Source organism: Pocillopora damicornis, chromosome 14, assembly GCF_964200805.1.
Source record: "Pocillopora damicornis chromosome 14, jaPocDami1.2, whole genome shotgun sequence".
NCBI lineage: Eukaryota > Metazoa > Cnidaria > Anthozoa > Scleractinia > Pocilloporidae > Pocillopora > Pocillopora damicornis.
This window is the reverse complement of record NC_142683.1, coordinates 15387999-15406244: the sequence shown is the minus strand read 5'-3', so window position 1 is coordinate 15406244 and position 18246 is coordinate 15387999. Positions and strand designations below refer to the sequence as shown.

Sequence of the window (18246 nt, the reverse complement as noted above, 5' to 3'; positions counted from 1 at the left end):
ACATTACACCTACTTTTAGGGGTGTAGCCAGCCTTTAGTCCCGTAGGCCTGGCCTACAATTGTTTTCTGCTTGCTTGACTTTTACTAAAAGATAATATGACTCTTGCAAATGTTGAAACAAAAACTGAAATTTGTGAGGGAAGAGGCTTACATTTAGTCAAAAAGCTGGCTACAACCCTGTTATCAATCAAACGAGTCTGGCCAATTTTTGTCCGTTTTACCAAACACTTCTCCGTTCGTTTTAAAGAACGACGACAGAGAGGCTGAAAATTGTCCATGTAATCTAAACTAGGAAAGAGGGACGCAGAGTTCACTATAATTAAAGTTTCCATAGATATGACTTTTAATGTATGTGACATGGAATTTGTTGTTTCTAGTAGGAAAATATTTACGCTTATAAATGAGAGAAGCAGTTAACGTAAGCCATTTAGTCCTTAATGGGAATTATATTGGTGAAAAGGCTCATTATTTAATGTAAACCTAGTGCGTAATTGAAAACGTTCAGGGCTTCAGGATAAAACTTCTAATTGTTGAACATCACTTGAAATTTTTTCATCGCTTTAAATTTACCTCAGCATGGTTTGAAGATGTCTGATAATATCTTTGTTAGGTTTAAGAATTTATAATTTGGTATTTTTGTAATTAGAACCCGTTATGTGGTCAAAAGTTTTAAGATATACTGTATCATTGCTGTTTTAGAAGAAAGCTTTGTAAAATCAATCTTAGTTTTGCAAATTATTGTAACTACCATTGGTAAATGCTGGTATAAAATGTAATAGTTATCCTCACACATGGTTGAATATAATGTAACTAGGATTTTAAAGACATGCTGGGACAGTTTCAACTAAGCATGGTTTGTATAATATCAGTGTATTTCGTGTGAAGTGTTTTGAAGCTATTTTTAATTTAACTTGAAGATAATTGTTCATTTACCTTAGTTTATATTAATTAACTCATGAACTCCCAAGTTCTGAAGAAAAATTCTCCCAACTGATAAGATTGTGTTTCTCTTTGCACTGGGTTTTTCACTTTCACTGGGTTACTAACTAATTATTTCAGCTTCACCTCGTACTCTTACAAAATGGGTCTCATTAAGACACTCGTTGATAGGGCTTACAAGATTAATAGCACCTGGTTAGGGTTTCACGAGGACATTAACAAACTTACTGATATTCTAAAAAAGAATCTTTTCCCTGCTCATTTAATTAATCGAGAAGATTATAAACCGTTTCATCACCGGGACTCAAAACAATCATCATCCCCGGGGTTCCCCTCCCACCACTTCACCTACGTTCTACTTTAAGCTACCCTACATAGGCCACTTTTCTGCTATCACTCAAAAAAAGATCCGCAATTTTATGAAGCGCTATTGCAATGACTTGGATATCAAACTGGTTTTCTCTTCCTTCAAAATCGGTAACTTGTTTGGTGTGAACTGAAGACCCTGTCCCTGACGGGCTCCGTTCACGAGTGGTCTATAAGTATGTGCTGGTGTAATGCCTGTTACGTCGGTGAAACCTGCCGGAATTTTTCCACATGTGTTAGAGAGCACTTAGTAAGTGACAAGGCCTCTCACATTTTCAGGCATTTGAAAGATTCTCCGCACTGTCGCGCTCTGTGTTCAGCAGATAACTTCCATGTTTTAGATCACGCCTCTACCAGCTTTCAGCTTAAGATAAAAGAGGCTATTCATATTAAAAGAGAACAACCATCTTTGAATAAACTATTACACAACATAAATCTAAAACTATCTTTTTAATTCTCACACTTGCATGTTTTACCTCTCTTCTTGTTGTCACTATTCATCTTAATTAGCATTGTTCTCAAAACTCAATGAGCAGCCAAAATTATCTTAAAATGCATTTTTGTTCGTGTGACAGCGGAATGTCTCTGATTCTTGAAGTCGATGTTGCCGTAGCAACTGAGACTTCTATTTCGATTCTGTTATTTCGCGACGCAAAACAACCCATGGCATTTACAGTTTGATTGTTAAACCTAAAATGAAGATGTGTAGACACTGGCTGAATAGATTAATGAATCCAGCTGCTTTCCCTTAAGAAAGCTGTCATACGCTGTGGTGATGGGCGGTGTATAAAAACTCTGACGTTATCTGTGCAAAACGTTTGTCTTTATATCGACCAACATCTTGACTTGTTGTTCACACTAACTAAAAAGAGAAAAATTCCGAATTTCTGCTTGAAAAAACTGCCGTTTGGTCGAGAAAGAGCAGATATGCCCTGTCTCCACCAAAAGCCTTGATATTAAACTTAGTGATTCGTGCATGAGTGAAAATTGGAAAATTGTTTAACATTTTGACAGACAAGAACATACTGGCAACAACTCAACACTTCAGCTATAAATTTGCATTTTGAATATGGTAATTGTGTCTTTGTACTACCAGTTAAGCTTCCAGCTAAGTTGTTCCCCTGACATGTCTCGAGCCTAAAACTGTTGCCGAACAGTCTTCCTCGGCGATTGGGCCTCTAGGCATCTAACCTTTCTCTATAGTGTTGGTACATGGCATTTGATGATGAGGGATTATGAAATGTTGTTACTATTATTAATTTGCAGATATCGTTGGACTAACTATCAGCGATATTGATGGGGAACCGCTAATTTTCAAGCACAATTAAAGTTCTATAAGTATAGACAATGTGCAGTTATACGCCATACTTGTGTAATTAAAAGAATTCATTTCGCGAACTTTCCTTCGTTCTTCAAACCACTAATTTTCTAATATTTATGCGGTACTTTCATAATTTATTCATTACAATTTCGTGCAAATGTAAAACGTAGATTAAAGCTGGCTCAATCTGTCCTCATGGAACATCCGGTGAAAACGTGTGAATCATTACATTGGTGCAGAGGAATTATTTTTCTGTAGTTATTCCGACATCCCTCAACGCACAAATTCAGGCGAATTTACTCATTCTATAAGTCGCGAAGTCGGAAATTAAGAGCGTCCCACCTACCAGAAAAAATTTATCCGTGGAACATTTGCGCTAAAATGTCCGAAAAATTAATAATACCTGTACAAGACAAAGGGATTTTTGATAATATCTTTGCTTCGACTAGTCAAATGATGATATGAGCCCTTGATGTGACATAATTATAAATGACGTCATAAACTTGGGCTTCAGGCCTCTGCAGTGATCATGATGCTGACGAATAATACAACGAACTTATGTCTGTAACGTGAAAATTTTACATTTTGGGATTTTAAATTACGCTTTGGCATTATTTCATGTCTTGTGTGAGCAAATTTTTTTGGTTTGAGTCGATGAAATTATCTGCTGAGAACTTCTATTTACGATTTCTTGTTCAACCCGACAGAAAACAAACGAAGGAAGGAAACCGTGGAGAACAATTCTCAAGCTAAATCTTCACGCCACTCAATGATGTTTTACAATGTAAAAGGGAAGAAGAGCTCAAAAGAAACTTAGGAAAGAAAGCAGGCCAGGGACACGCTCCAGAGGTTCAAAAATGGTGAGGATCTGAGAGGTAATTATAAACGACAACATAAAACATTAAATCTAAACTACTATAACTTACATTTTATTTCTTTTTTATTTATTCAGCACTGCGCTTAAAAGGAGAATTGAGAGGTATGTATCTTTGCATCATAAAGAGACTGGCTTTCTATTCTCGAAACTCCCACGGACTACTGCCGCTGGAGTCAGTGCAAGTCACTCCAACTAACCTGAGGTCGGTATATACTCGTTGCACATCTCATGAGAAAATGATGGGACAGGGAGGGAAAACCAGGGCGTTGGCTAAGTATATCGATTTCAATTCAGTTATTTTTAGATTGAAGCGGGAAGCATTGTGGTTTCCTAATTTAGTTTCTTTATTGCCAAAGTCTAAGATTAAAAGAGTCAATCTCCTCGCTGTTTGCCAATACATCAATTGTATTCACTGGCCACTGCGGCTCACTGAGAGAGGCTGAATGTTTTTCGACACGAATGCGATGCGTGACATGTGCAAGTAAAAAGAAAAACATGACAACCGTTCAAGACTGAAAACTATGAATAACACTGTCCCATTATTTTCTGTTTACGTCTCTAATGCACGCAAATCTAATAAAAGGACTGTTAAAGGGCTGTGAAAGAGATTGGACAAGTTATTGGTAAGATAAGATCGTAGCTATTCTGAATCACTATGACTTGAGGTGGCAAAAATCATCTGTTTGTGCTTGTGTCATTACTTTAATAGAAGAGATTCTTCCATAATTGAAAGGTTGAAAATATATCGATGAAAAGCAAAACAATAGTTTTCTGAATGCAATATCCTTCGTACGCTTTAATCTTTAGTTCAGTATGTACTATATTTGTAGGGGTACTTCAAGGAATGGCGTCAAAATCCACGGTGGTCCCTCTCCTTCATTCTGGCCTTGCTCCTCCCCCTCAGTGGCCTGCAGGCGGAAGTGACCGGTATAGTTGAGACGAATGTCCTTGATAATTAGCGGCAAACAGGATAAGTGGAGATGCCCACTCTTGTAGGTGCGGTAAAGGACAGCTGCGGTGGTGTCGTTGATGTTACATTCGAGGAAGGTGAACAGAAACAAAAACCATGTCCAGGGAAGGTGAAGAAATTGGTAAACACAAGATTGCTAAGGTGTTTCGCGATCGTGATAGCCAGACGAGGTTGCGTTCACAATCTATCTCTGGGGACGCAGAGAGTTTGAATTCACATTTCCAATTCCAAGTGAGTTGAAAACGCGCGCAAATGTTTTAAGCTAATTTTACAAAGTTATTGTTCATTAAACTGAGCTACGCTGACAGTCTGACAGTCTCCTTCATAGGAGAAAGTAATTTAAAACTTTAGCATGGAGGCTACGCATACTCTTTTTCAGGAACTAGGCAAGGAGCGCCAAGGAAGACTTTTTAGTTGATTGATGTACGTCTTCACCAAACATTTTTTGTGACTCATGTCATATCAATTGATGTTCACCTCTCCTTTTCAGATTTTCGTTATCCACGCATATACACCCGTCAAAGGATTCTTTACAAAACGATTTAATCTAGTAGAGTATCTCTATCTAATCCGAAGAGCTAATGATAATTCTATCACTTCAACAGACTTTAACCCTTTAACTCCCAAGATCTGATTGTTAATTCTCCTCTCTCGCTGCTACACATTTCCTTTTAAATTGGTTACGAGAATATGGTGTTAGATCATAATAATGACTTCTACCTGATAAGTTTAAGTATTCTCATTACCTGTTTGCAAAATACTGTATAGTTATAATAGGGAGAAGTTACATGTTAATCACTTCTGGAAGTTAAAGGGTTTCAAGTTATTTAATTAAGGCAAACACAAGGTAACTGTTAGATAATCCTTAAGTAGTACATGTATAATGTTATTCATATGTTATGCATGTAATGTTTCACTATCTTCGATTGCTGAAAGGTGAATAAGCGCATGGAAATCAAAATTGACTTCCTTCAGGCTCTGCTCACTGAACTACAAGTCTGCTGTCAGGTGACTAACGTGGACGCTATTTTAGTCCCTTAAATTTCTCATTTTTCAATATATGCGTCAGCAACTGAAATTAGATTCATGAAACAGGGACGCATTTTGGAACAAAAATCATGGTAATAACTGGTGTTGGTCGCAAAGGTAGAACGGACGATTACTGGTCATTCTGATTTTTCGGTCATTGCTAACGTAATTTAATTTTAATTGCGGTCATTAAAGTATCATCCTAGGCAGACCCTTGCAAAAGTTTCACCAAAACTGCAGAAACGTGAAGATATTGGCTTAAACGCACAACATTGGAGTTATATCAAGGTGAAAAAATAAATTTTGATTTCAATCCAGCCTTTTGAATTTTCTCAAACACACTTGCAAGTGCAATGACAGCTGAATGTTCTTAATAAAGACGAAAGACGGCTGCTCATCCCATTTGGCGTAATTTTCGATCGAGCGTCGAAAATAATCCGAGATTTACTTCGCCACGCTCTGTGATTGGTGCAGAAAAGTCTCGCTCCTTTCGCAACCAATCAGATGCAACGCTAAACCCAATCGTGACTTGTACCCTCGCGTGTTCCCGCGATTTTTTGCAGTCTGCTTTTTTCTTCTTTGAATTCATATTGGTTCTTTGAGATAACTTCCTCTTCTCTGATTGGCTGAAGAAATTACTTCGGCTTTGATTTCATGACACTCAATTACTTTTGGTAATTCTGTTTCTTTCTCTCTATGCGATCGACAGAGAAAATGGCTTTGACGAATTGTAAATAGCCTGTTCCTCGTTTGGTCAGAAATGCACATGGCATTGTATTCGTGTTTTCGTGTTTCAAGCGAAATTGTTAGTTAATTCTTTTGTTTCCAATTAACATATAAACGGGTTTAAACCCTGATGATCCAATTCCATTTCATTTTTAATACTGAGACTGCGTGCTCTCTTTGTTACGTACTTGTTCAAACGCATCTAATTCAGTGTTTAAAATAATAAGAGGTGAGGTTGATTCAAAGGATTGCTCCTAATCTAACCTGAACTGATTGAAAAGGATCTTTACATTCAATATTTCACTTAATTATATCATAAATCAGTGAAAAATGTCTATATTTTCGCCGTAAACAGAAATGAAAAGAAGTATATCGACAGTTTCGCTGTTTGCAGTGACTCAGACAACGACTAAACTGACAAGTTGTTCAATCAATTGTTTATGCATACAGTATTTCATTTTCGTCAAACGCTTAAACGTTAATTCATGTGATCAAATTCCGTTCAAGCAAGGTACAGAAATCAACAAGGAAACTGCTTTGCATGGAACATTAACTCGAAAGACTGGAAAAGAAAGGGAATCTGGTTTCAGAAAGGTCTAAATATCTTGAAGTTTTCCTCTTAAAAAATGACAATTCGAAAATACAGCTAACTAATGATTAACACGGGTTCTCTTAGCTGCGGAATATCACTGTGTTATTTCCTTCCCAAGAAGCTGAGGCGTAATAAGGTTTGTCAAGAGATAATTCGCAGGAGAGCGAATGGAAGGTATGCTGAAAAATTATATCAGTATCAGGGTAAACTGTATTGATCATACACGATTGTCTGGTGATCAAAGAAACCAATCACAAGTGCTACATACGTAAAAGCTGGTTTAGCTTACGGCGAAGGCACTTAAAGAGCGTGTTACTGTATTTACCTTAACAGTTGTAATCTTTTAAGTTCTCAAGAATAAGAATTAAGGTAAAAAAAAACTACCGTATATTCGGTTAAAAGTGATGGAGTCTTTCGACCGCTTAGGGGTGCAGCTGATATCAATGGGAAACTCTTTGTAATATTTTTCTTGTATTTGCTTCATTATAAGGTCAACTTAATTTTATCCTATCCTAGTCAGGTGGTGTTGACATTGCCATGACAACTTGTATTGAGATACGCCGGCCACTGTTACAGGAATCAGCCGATTGCTACTGGCATTTTTTTTCCAGGACAAAGACAAAGAAATCCATATCATGTAAAACTCTCAGCACTGGCTTTCAGTTTGTTGTTGCTATGGCAGCTAGTTGGAGCATTTTTGTACATGGTTCGTGATGTTGCTTGCTTCCGGGACAAATCCACTGCATATCAATGCAAAACAGATGCGGCTTTCCCTTTTTCAGAGGATGTCACGATGGTGTGGCTGGCTTCGCTATGTATTTTCACCGCTATCTCTATAGCTGCCCTTCAGAATGTTCCGCAGTTCCCCGGTTACAAGGCAATCTTACATCAGCTAAAATACGTTCCTTCATTTTGGACTTTAATAATCCTTTTGACCGTCGCCTTGTTTCGATATGTTAAGCTACTAATTTCTATCAAATCTTTGTCATCTTGGGTCGTAATTGCTTGCTTGATAGTAAGTTACATTCTGAGAACTTTGGTCGTGGGATTTTTAAATTACACCAGGTTAAACTCCTTAAAGCAGAAATATCCCATTTACATTTTTGTTATATCTAAACTGACAGTGTTCTTGTTTTTTATTATTACCTTTATCAATCTCATGGCTACCCTTTTAGCAGTGTGGAAATCCGCGAGATGCATAAAACAGATCGAGCTAAGAACTTGCTCGATTTGAATTTGGATACCGTAAACGAACTGCTGGAGGTCTTTGGTACAACCACTTTTAGAGTTAAGTTAATGAAATTCTTTTGGGAAAAGTTTTTCATCGACGACAGGAACATTCTTTGTTTCCATATACCTTTGGAGTGAGAAAGACAGCGAAAATCGAGAGAGTTTCATTCTCGTCCTCAGAGCCACTCGTTTTCGCTTACTCTGACACATGACAAGCTCACTGAAATGATTGCGCTCACTTGGAGCGTAAAAAGTTGTTGCCTTTTTTTTACAATTCCTGCTTCTTGTTGTTACGCCTTACCTATTATGTAGATAAGTTTTTCAGCGATTCCATATCGTTTGAACTAAATGTTTTAAAACTTTCCGTCTTGTTAAATGTTCTAAATTTGTATAATTTATTACCTTGTTTTAATTGTTAATGTTGGAACAGTGCGACACATGAAAGACGCAGTGTGTATTTTGAACCACAAAGCCATAATTTCGTCATACTATACAGCAGAAGCTCTCTACTTCCGGTTTTCCGTGTCATCTACTTCAAGCTTGAGCCTCGATTTTTTCCGTGATAAAACAACTCCTAATATTACACAGCAACGCTGTCGGCAAGTTTGTAGTTTGGGTAGTAGTCTTGACATTTCGCGTCCGATAACGCTTCTGTTTAATTTTATTTGGACCTTACTAATCTTAATGAGTTCCTTTGAGACATTCCCAGAACGGATTGAGGTGGCAAGGTTGTAAAAAAGGTTATAGAACAGTCAGAAGTCGCGTCCGTTTACCCGACAGGGTGACTTAACCAGGTTGTGTAGGATCTTTATACAACGGATAAATGCCTTTATTTTGAGCTTAAATTAACTCTATTGACGGATTTTCTTTGATTTCTGGTGTTGTGAAAGTCTGCTACAACTACCGATGATTGCTAAGTTTAATTTGAATACTTCGTTGCAGAGAACTGCCGTTCCGCGTTAGTTTAAAACTTACCTTAAAATGTTGAGGAATTGACATAAATATGTTAGAAAAGTAACAGTATTTACGTAAAAAAAACAATAAAATAGTAAAAACCAGGACTCAATAAAGGATGCAGAAGCAGTCATTCAGTCAAATCTAACTTTCTTCAAGGCAATTATGAGAAGTTGGGTATGTTAGCTGTGCTACAATAAAAAAGGGAATTCATCACTCCAAGGTAGATGACGTTAAATCTTGTCTCAACTGACTTTAATTCAGAGGTTGAGACCACCCTAATGTACATTTGAATCCAGCGCTTGACTGCTTTGCCATGACTTTTCATTATGATCAAAATATTATTTTCAGTTGGATGAAGAGTTCAATGCGGAATGCAAGGCAAAATTTCCTCATTCGTCATTCAACTTCAAGTGCCATAATACATGTAGTAATAATGTAACTAAATAGACAGCATGAGTAAATCTTATTCTTGGTGAACTTCAAACCTTAGTTTGACTCACTTCCTAGGAATCAATTATCAACTGATTGAGTAAATCAAATATGTGAACTCAAACTAAAGGAAAACTAGCATAAGAATCAAATAAAATTTTTAACTTTGTATATAACCTAGTCCTGGAAAGATTAACCAAAAACATGTTGTAAGATCCAAGTGTAACATTTTTTCTATTATTCGTTCTTCCGTAATTTGTTTTTCCTTTGCGTACGCAAATTAGTTTATACTTCTTTTCGTCCATTTGTTTAGTTTTTTTTTTGGCGTTAATTTAGGTGTTTATTCCTTTCTGTCAGTTTTCGCGCCCTCGTTAGCGTTTCTGTGCTGTTTCATCTTCATTAGCGCCTTTCTAAGTTTCTATAGTTTTATTTTCCGCATGTTCTAGCGTATTTTTCATATCGTAGTTTTGCAGTACAGTTTGGGCAGTTCATTTTGGTCCGCGCTTAGCGCAGTTCTGTTTAGTTTCTTGCAAGTCTCTTCGCGTTATTCGCAGTCCGCTTTACAGCAGTTTTCTCTGGCCGAAACAATGTAAGTGTACTTCACAGTCCTCGTTTTGCAGTTTTGTTATTTCCTTACTCTAATTTACCTTAGTCGCAACTTGTAACTTTTTTGCTTTTTTACCGTTTTAGTTTTAACCCACGCTGTTTGTATGCACACTCTTAGTACCAAGCACGTCGGCTACAATAAATCTTCATTCGAATTTGGTTTGTGGTGTTGTTATTAAAGGCCAGGAGACTTACACGCTCATTGCAGTTTCACATGTACCATTATAAAAATTAAATGGGTTCCATTTTTCCGTTTTCGCATTCAGTAGGATAAAAATGGGGGTTCTGGCGCATTTTAATATCCACCTTGATTTTTAAGGCAACTCAGGAATTTAACCTTGAAATCAACCTTGATTTCAAAAGACAGTTCTTGCACATTTTTGAGACAACCATGATTTCAAAGACAACTTAAATCATTCACCTGTGAATAATCTTCACACCCTTTTCATAATGTTTCACTCGGGAGTTCTGAAGAGGATGTAATAATATCAACTTGAACGATCCTCTTGTCACGCCATCGTGGTGTTAATTGTTCGTTTGAAGATTTTCAAATATTAATGTTGTATCTTCTCGCAAAGAAGACGTGGTGTGCCTTGATTTGTTCTTCTGTCAAAATTGTGTCTTTGTAAATGAGAAGTTATCTCATTAATAGCTCAAGAAGATTCCATGATCTTTTAGGGAAGGTACGTTTTTTATTCGGGGGGGGGGGTGGGTCGGGTTATTTTAGAAATTTTTTTTGCGAAAAAAGTCGTGGCCCTCCTACTTCCCAGAATAGATTAACGCATGACCCTTCACAAATACCTACACAAAACATCTGACCCTTCCCCCACCTCCTCCAAGACAAAAATAATCGGAAGTGAAAATAACTAACCGGAAGTGTTACTCATATAACGGCGTCTGCATAGACTTTCTGAAGAGGAAGCCGGTTAAGTCTCTTTCAACGTAAGAGTTAGATGCACACAACAGTAAAGTCATGAATGCGTGAGCTGTTGCTGAGGAGGTGTGTCTTCGAATTGACGACTCCTCAGCGCCACGGGGGTATATTTCAGCATTTGTGGTCGACCGACAAGAAATTCAAATTTTCTACAACCGTGGGTACTTGAAAGAGTATCTTGGAGTCACCAACAATCAAAAGAGATCTTTTTCGAGGCATGGGTATTTTTCCAAGCTAGAACAATTTGAGAGCCTCCATTTTGAGAGAGGAGAGCTTTATATGGAGTATAGGCGCATATCGTGTCAAGAGCGAAATGACCAACTATGTAAATTTTGCGAGAAGGATGTGACTACCAGCGCGACACTTGCAACTCGACGATCATATCCCGACTATGGCAAGCTGCTTAACTTCCATTATCTCTCTTGGAGTGCAACCCCCACCAATGGCCGTGAGCAGGACGACTTCCAGCCTCGAGCTCAGATTAAGCGATTGTTTGAGGAAAGTGAACTAGTCTGTGGGGACAGTGAGGCTATTAGAAATTAAAGTTTTCAGATAAATACATTGTCCTTGAAAAGCTTCTGGCAGAGTATGTTGAGCACCTTGCCGAGACAAAAATTGCGCAACGAGAAGAAAAAAGAGGAGACCAAAAGGGAGCGAATGGAACGGCTGAACCGGGAGTACGATGACATTGATAGGGTTGTACTGTAAAACTCCGATAAGCTGTCGTCCTTGGGGGTGGACGAGCTATCCTCGTACTTTTCCCATCGCAAGATCACCTTCAAAGGGAAGAAAGCTGAAAAGGACGCAACGATCAAAGCGCACATTGGCAGCTTGCTGTACGATTCGATGTAGTGTTAACAACCTCGGCAGCCCCTACTAAGAAATATGCAGCAACAAGTGACCTCATCACTTTCCGGCGTTGAAACTGACTCGCAAGGTGATGTAGTAGATCGAGTTGTCGGTTCAAGCCCGAGTACCTTAAGTGACGAATCGTCACCGGAGACTGATTTTATACCAGAATCCCGCGCGGAAACATTGTATTGTAGGCCTCCATCGGTCAGGGTCGACCATGAGTATAGCATCCTAATTGTGTGTTTGGCTGGAGCATCTGCGACTATGACTGTGAAGGCCAATGCGTGAATGGCAGTCCCTGCCGCAAGTGCTGCACGTGTATGCTGTTTGTTGGACATTGCTGATACGAAGTTTTCTGCGGGTCCGCCTCCTTGTGGCAGCTTGTGTCAGCTTCTCTTCTCCTGTTTTGAGGTGCCTTGTAACGGCTCCTCTCCATTGTGACCGATCAGCTGCGAGATTTTCCCAGGTCTCTGTGTCAATTCCTACAGCCTTCATGTCACGCTTCAAAGCATCTCGGTATCGCAGCTGTGGGCGTCCTCTGCGTCTACTTCCAGTGGCTAGTTCACCATACAGTAAGTCTTTGGGGATGCGGCCGTCTGGCATGCGATGAACGTGGCCCAGCCAGCGGAGTCTACGTTGCCTGAGTAAGGTTGACATGCTTGGCAGGCCCGCACGAGACAAGACCTCTGTGTTTGGGACTTTGTCTTGCCACGAAATTCCCAGGATGCGGCGGAGGCTTCTCATGTGGAAGGTGTTCAGGCGTTTTTCTTGTCTGGCGTACATCGTCCATATCTCGCTGCCGTATAGCAGTGTACTGATGACACAAGCGCTGTATACTGCCATCTTGGTCTTCTCTGTGAGCATGGGGTTGGACCACACACGTGTAGTGAGGCGTGCAAGTGTGGCAGCTGCCTTTCCAATTCTCTGGTCGAGCTCGAAGTCTAAGGAGAGATTGTCAGTGACAGTGGAGCCTAGATACGTAAAATGATGGACCACTTCGAGCTCGTAATCGTCGATGGTAACGGATGGTGGTGTTTCTGTTCCTTGTTCCAGGACTTTAGTCTTTTTCAGGCTGATGGTAAGCCCAAAGTCTTTGCAGGCCTGAGAGAAATGGTCCATGAGTGACTGAAGTGCTTGCTGAGTATGGCAGGCTACTGCTGCATCGTCAGCAAATAGCATGTCTCTTATCAGGGCTTCACGCACTTTGGTCTTTGCTCGGAGACGGGCAAGATTGAAAAGCCTGCCATCTGATCTTGTATGCAGGTAGATCCCTTCTTTCGATGCGCCAAATGCATGTTTCAGAAGGAAGGCAAAGAAGATTCCGAAAAGGGTTGGGGCAAGTACGCAGCCCTGTTTGACACCGCTGTTGATGTTGAACGACTCAGACGTTCTGCCGTTGAACTGCACAGTCCCCTGCATGTTGGCATGGAAGGACTCAATCAGGCTGTGTAGTTTAGGGGGGCAGCCAATTTTAGATAGAATTCTGAAGAGACCCTCTCTGCTTACAAGATCAAACGCCTTGGTCAGATCGATGAAGGCAATGTACAAAGGCATCTGCTGCTCTCTGCATTTCTCCTGAAGCTGGTAAGAGCGTGTGTGGAGGACGTTCTTAATAGCGGTTCGTCTGACAAGGATAAGGTCCAGCTGATGCCACTGCTTTGAGCGCGGGTGTCTCCAAGAGACCTTGTGCTGAGGTTTGGTCTTGAAAAAAGAGTTGGCTATGCAGAGTTTGTGATAGGTGCATAGCTCGAGCAGTCTCTGGCCATTGTCGTTCATCTTGCCTATGCCAAACTTTCCAAGGCAAGAAGGCCATGATCTTTGATCAGCTCCTACTCTGGCGTTGAAGTCGCCCAGAAGGATAAGTTGTTCTTTGTTTGGGATGTTGCTGATCGTGGCTGTGAGCTGATCATAAAACTCGTCTTTAATTTCAGGTGTAGCAGAGAGTGTTGGAGCATACACGCTGACGAGAGTTACAGGGCCTGCCGTGGTGTTCAGGCAGAGAGTGAGGAGTCGCTCTGAGCCGCTGTTGCCTGGCTTTACCATGTTCAGCAGGTTGTTCTTCACTGCAAAGCCCACCCCATGCTGACGCAGTACATTGGGGCTTTTCCCCTGCCAGAAGAAGGTGTAGTCTTTCTCCTTCAGTCTTCCAGAGTCTGCAAGTCGTGTTTCTTGTAAGGTGGCAATGTCCACATTAAGCCTCCTAAGTTCGTCGTTAATGATGGCTGTTTTCCTGGAGTCGCTGACGTCCTGAAGGTCTTCTGAGAGGCCCGTCAGCATTGTTCTAACGTTCCAGCAGCCTAGTTTCAGGACTGGTTTCTTTTGATGATTTTTGTTATTGCCTGGTGCAAAGTTTGCAGTCTGCCTGTTGGATATCTCCTAATCTCCATGCACCCAATGAAGAAAGCAAACCGTGGCGGGACAGCACCTTATTGACTGGGGGCTGCCCAGCTTGAGGCGGGCGGTAGCTGTCCAGTGGGATTCGAAGATCCCTCCCACCGACGAGAACGACCCCTGGCGCTTCACTCTACGCCAATCGAGCAGTAGCTTATCACCGGTAAACTGCCATTCTCCGTGTTGTGTCTACGCCATGGGCGTAGCTGGAGTGTCCTCTCCAGGTGTAGTGCGAGGTGTGTTGGTGTGTAGTGTAGGCGGATGCTAGCCTGGGCAGTGTTTTATGGAGAACAAGCTGTTGCCCATGTAACATGTTCCCCCTCTCCACGTCACTGATGGGGCCAAAGGAACAACAAGGTCGTTACAATTTGGGACCAGTGCCGTCGCAGGAGCTGCCAGCACGGGTTGAATTCAACTTCGAGCTGCCTTAGGGACTCCAACTCCGGATTTTTCCTCGAGGTTTACTCCTGAAGCCTTTTCCATGTGTGGATATAGCCGCAAGGCAGCAGAGGTTTGGGATAAGGGTTTTCCTTCCCCTAGGTAAACGGCCTTTCCAGGCTAGCGAGCTCTACCTGCCCTGTGCTGTAACCCTAGCAGGGGTGGCTGCGGGGCTGTAAACACTTGCCAAAGGTGTCACCCCAGACTCTGGTGGGCGGGGTCGTCCATGTCCCCGTGGTAGGCTGAGGTCCAACCTGTCCTACCCCAAAGCGGGCACGAGTCGAGAGAGACGATTATGTTAGTTGGGAGAAGGCAGTTTTTTTGATATAATATTTCGACACCTGTAAATAATTTAGATTAATCTAGATTAGCTTTACTTGTATATACAAGTTTAAGGTTTCTATACACTTCTTGACTGGTAGCTTTACTTGTATATACAAGTTTAAGGTTTCTATACACTTCTTGACTGGTAGCTTTACTTGTATATACAAGTTTAAGGTTTCTATACACTTCTTGACTGGTAGCTTTACTTGTATATACAAGTTTAAGGTTTCTATACACTTCTTGACTGGAAGCTTTACTTGTATATACAAGTTTAAGGTTTCTATACACCTCTTGACTGGTAGCTTTACTTGTATATACAAGTTTAAGGTTTCTATACACTTCTTGACTGGTAGCTTTACTTGTATATACAAGTTTAAGGTTTCTATACACCTCTTGACTGGAAGCTTTACTTGTATATACAAGTTTAAGGTTTCTATACACTTCTGGACTGGTAGCTTTACTTGTATATACAAGTTTAAGGTTTCTATACACTTCTTGACTGGTAGCTTTACTTGTATATACAAGTTTAAGGTTTCTATACACTTCCTGACTGGAAGCTTTACTTGTATATACAAGTTTAAGGTTTCTATACACTTCTTGACTGGAAGCTTTTCTTGTATATACAAGTTTAAGGTTTCTATACACTTCTTGACTGGAAGCTTTACTTGTATATACAAGTTTAAGGTTTCTATACACTTCTTGACTGGAAGCTTTACTTGTATATACAAGTTTAAGGTTTCTATACACTTCTTGACTGGAAGCTTTACTTGTATATACAAGTTTAGGGTTTCTATACACTTCTTGACTGGAAGCTTTACTTGTATATACAAGTTTAAGGTTTCTATACACTTCTTGACTGGAAGCTTTACTTGTATATACAAGTTTAAGGTTTCTATACACTTCTTGACTGGAAGCTTTACTTGTATATACAAGTTTAAGGTTTCTATACACCTCTTGACTGGTAGCTTTACTTGTATATACAAGTTTAAGGTTTCTATACACTTCTTGACTGGTAGCTTTACTTGTATATACAAGTTTAAGGTTTCTATAAACTTCGCGTGTTTGTTAACAAATAAGAGTCAACTAAGCGACATGGATAAATTTTTTCCTTGCCAAGAAAAACTGACCCCCCCCCGTTGCGAATAAAACAGGTTTGAGCCTCTCCAATCTGTAAAAAATTGACTGATGACCCTCCTCCCCCGAAGCCCCGTCCCAACCCCCATAAAAAACGTACTTTCCCTTAGAATCTCATGATCCAATGGAATGCTCCATTTGTACTGACAGACATCAATAAGCTTATTCTCCTTAACAACTCCTTATTTCTTCCGATCTTCGGCATTGCATCTGATTTTCGAAAGATCATCAGACTGAATACCTTCTCTGAACATGCTCGTCCTCTCATTCTCAGTCAAGAAGAGGTCCTCACAGAGCTTGAATAGATCATGACTATCAGTGTCCTGCGCGATCTCTCCTGCGAATTTCACAGTTAACCTGTCAACAAGAGCTCTTGCGACATTGTTCACGATATAAACGTGTGAAAAATAATGGCAATTATGACTTTAAAAGAGTTTCGTAAAATAAATACCTGCTTTAAAATTTATTTATTTTGAACGAGTGCGTGACACGATATCGGCAGACCGCGTGAGAACTCGTAGGAATGGCGGTGCTTCGTGACAAAAGTCACGCACTTTCGGTTTCAAGCTTGCACAGAGTTATGGGCCAGGGGACTCCCCTTTCGTTTTCACAACGCGCAACTGAGATTCTTCGTTTTCTAGCAAAGGTTTCGACTCTCTCTTCGTACTTTCTCAGTCTAAGTGACTTTTTGTGAAACGTTTCTATGGTGGATTGAGGAAGCAAGGTCGTAAAACATTCAAACGTGCCTTCCATTTCCGCGACAGAGGTAAGAACGCATGGTTGTTTCCGATTTTTGAATGTAAGGTAAATACTTTTATTTCTCGTTTCTCAGTCAAAATTTTCTCCTTCAAATGCTCTTAATCTGTCCTAATTTTCTCTGATTTCCGGCAATGAAAGACGTTCCTGCGGTTAACTGACGAGGATTGCTAGCTTTTATTTGATTCTGGCGTGCATTAATTGTATTGCATGACGCTTAGTGTTACTTGTAAGCTAATTGAGCTGAGCTTACACGAATATGTTACAACTGTCGAATTCCCAAAAATTCTCAGCCAATACCTGGCATTTACCTCTAAAAAAATAATTAATTTGGGAGAGTTACAAGAAATCTCCAAATTATCGATTCGATTTAGTGCAAGCGCTGATGATCGTAACACCTTCAGTTTCGTTTGTGTGTCAAGTGCATGTGGAACATGCACACCGGAAAGTGTTTTGCGCTAGCTTTCATGTCTGGATTATGTGTTAACTTAAATTGCTCCCGTATTTGAGATGCATTTAATCAAAAAGCGATAAACATTTCCAGCGTATTTCATGTGTTTATGTTCATTATTTTATATTTTGAAAGTAATTTTTCCTTTTTGGTAGACTGCTTTAAGATTGTCCTTCCAAACTGTACTGCTATACTGATTTCCTTGTTAAATATCGAGACAAGTTGATTTTTCTTCAAATGTCAGCTGGTGATTTAATGGAAGCGTCCTTTCAATGAACTGAATTCCAGTTTTAGGAATCCAATTTATCAGCTGGTAATGATTGATTGGTATCTGAGTAAAGTTTTACCTTTTGTCCTCTTTTAATCAATATATGATCAATCAATGATCACATTAAAACTGGTTTAGTTCTGCATGTGGCTGCACGCATCCAAGTATGTTTCTGCTGATAATTTATGTTATTACATGGCAAAGTAGGCTTGAAGGAAATAAAAGGTTCTGATTGGTTCTTATTTGGTCAGGATTTTGCCATACACAGCATCCTCGCACCATACAGACAATCACAGAGCATGTAAATTCAAAGCAAACTATAGTTTAGTCCAAGTGACATTAGTGCACAACAATTACCTTGCTTTCTTGAGCTGTACTGGGGAATATTGGCAGCATGCCATTTCTTTACTGCTGCAATCCTGGGCCAATATTCCCCAGTAAAGCCCTGGTGCTTAACTGGGTAGTTAGAAGTTAGAAATGGCTTTTGTAAAAGTAATTTACACTGTACATGTATCTCTGGCTATTTTGAATTCCAGTACAATTGATTTCCTTGTTACTCTATGTTTATTGAATTTATTTGTACATGAAGACAGCTAACAAGGATTATTTGATATTTTAAAAACAAGCCATCTTGATTATTAGGAGAATTAAAGTTA

General features: G+C 39.9%; 1 protein-coding gene, 1 long non-coding RNA gene and 2 pseudogenes across 3 annotated transcripts in view; 3 read left to right on the top strand and 1 right to left on the bottom strand.

The window, feature by feature from the left end:
• Positions 1–18246, bottom strand: part of LOC149034665 (uncharacterized) — a 262282-nt gene that overhangs the window by 211844 nt on the left and 32192 nt on the right. The window lies entirely within an intron of this gene.
• The window catches only part of LOC149034666 (hsp70/Hsp90 co-chaperone CNS1 homolog), a 57100-nt gene that overhangs the window by 12436 nt on the left and 26418 nt on the right, over positions 1–18246 (top strand). The gene's annotated exons all lie outside the window — the stretch shown is intronic.
• On the top strand, positions 7358–8487 carry LOC149034670 (uncharacterized; annotated as a pseudogene).
• LOC149034669 (uncharacterized) lies at positions 11368–12049 on the top strand (annotated as a pseudogene).